The sequence below is a fragment of the Colobus angolensis genome, unplaced genomic scaffold (assembly GCF_000951035.1).
Source record: "Colobus angolensis palliatus isolate OR3802 unplaced genomic scaffold, Cang.pa_1.0 Scaffold87, whole genome shotgun sequence".
In the NCBI taxonomy this organism is placed as follows: Eukaryota; Metazoa; Chordata; class Mammalia; order Primates; family Cercopithecidae; genus Colobus; species Colobus angolensis.
In genome coordinates this window covers 2,616,377-2,618,403 of record NW_012122598.1, presented here as the reverse complement: position 1 = coordinate 2,618,403, position 2,027 = coordinate 2,616,377, and positions in this window count along the sequence as shown.

Here is a 2,027-nt window from a genome sequence, read left to right as displayed (position 1 = left end):
GGGAAAGGTGGGCAGACAGTCTGCCCACACGTGGAAGAGAAGCCCACCTTTCAAGGGACATGTGGCAACTAACTGCAAAGACACTGCCTAATCTAGGTCATCGGCTAGAGTCAGCCACCCTTCCTGTGGTCCCATGGAAGCCTTTTAAATCTTTGTAGTTAGCTGCCACATCTCCCTCAGGGTCTGCTCTCCCGGGCCTTTCACCGGTACTCCTGTGACCAGGCTTTTGATTCCCCACCATCACTGTCCTGGTCACCCTCCTCTGAGGAGGCTGTTTATTACTGTCCTTGGAAGCTCAGAGTCCCCAGAGTGATCTGCCTCCAGAAAAGCCTAAACCAGCCCTAGACGTGACTCTCTTCCTGATTCCCACGGCTGCCTCCAGCAGCTGCCACACCTTCTGACTCATGTCTCCTCACCTGCCAGCTGGACACTCAAAGTCATATTTATGCCCACTGCTCTCCATCCATGTCTTCCCTTTCTAGTCCTTGTGATCTTGGCTGTGGGCTGCAAGTGTGGTACACTGCATCTGTCTGCTCCCTCTCTCCTTCCCTTCGGACAGCCTCTCTGCCCATCTCTGCCTTTCCTACCCATCCCCTGACAGGCCTGCTGCCAGGACAGGTGAGATGGGAAAAGCTTCTCAGAGAAAATGGAGGGGTGTGCCTGGGAACACAGTGTCTTATCAATATGGGATCCAGTCATATTCGAATGAATCCTGTATCCAAATTTCATCAAAGTCCCTGCAGGGAATTAGAAAGTAGATCACATCTTTTCATGTGACTCTTTTACATGGACTCAGAACTACCACAAAGGATGAGGTGGTGGCTTAACTTGCTCCATTCTGGAATTTCTGCATCTCTGCTTCCCTCAAGTCATCGATTGAAGATGTCCCTGCCCATGACCCCACTCAGTTTATGGGCCTCAGCCCCTTCCCTCCCCAGCTCAGTTTCCCCTGTCCGGCTGCTCCCTCTCACCCCCACACTCACTCTTATTTTGAGTCTCTGAGCGGACTATTCCCCTGTTTGGAAGGCCCTTCCCTCACCTCCCCACCCACACCTCCCTTCCTCGGCCCTGTTCCATATCCCAGTCCTCCAGGAGTCTGTTGGAACCAAACATCCCTTCCCCAGCACTGGCACCTGTCGTAAGTCCCACTGTTCCTGTTTTGGGGAGTCTGCCTGTGTCCTCAGAATAGGCCTTGCTTCCACTCCCAGGCTAGGAGGTCCTTAGAAGCACACTCAGAGCCTGTAATCCCAGCACTCTGGGAGGCCGAGACGGGCAGATCACAAGGTCAGGAGATTGAGACCATCCTGGCTAACACAGTGAAACCCCGTCTCTACTAAAAAATACAAAAAACTTGGCGGGCGCCTGTAGTCCCAGCTACACAGGAGGTTGAGGCAGGAGAATGGCGTAAACCTGGGAGGCGGAGCTTGCAGTGAGCTGAGATCCCGGCACTGCACTCCAGCCCGGGCGACAGAGCAAGACTCCGTCTCAAAAAAAAAAAAAAAAGAAAAAGAAGCACACTCAGATTTCTCTTCTCTCTGTATCTTCCCTCCCCGATAATATGTCATTTAGTTGTGAGCAACTTAAGAGTCAGAAACATGTTCATTCAACATTGCGTTCCCTGTGCCTAAGCCACTGCCTGCCACACAGTAGGAGCTTAAGTGCTTATTGAACAAATGTATAATTGACTTTTGAATGATCAGCCACTTTAAGGATTAATAAGATTATGTCCGCAAGATTTTTCAAGACTGTGTATTACTTATACAATAAAAAATAAGAAGAAGAAATTTTAACTTCCCAAATATGAATAATTTCAGGTCTGCAGAAATTTTAAAAGAAATGGCCCAGGTACCGTGGCTCACACCTGTAATCCCAGCACTGTGGGAGGCCAAGGTGGGAGGATCGACTGAGCCCAGGAGTTCAAAACCAGCCTTGGCAACATGGTGAGATCCCATCTTTATTTAGGAGAAAGAAGAAAAAGAGGAGAAGATGAAGATTAAGGAGGAGGGGGAGGAGGGAGGAGAAAGAGG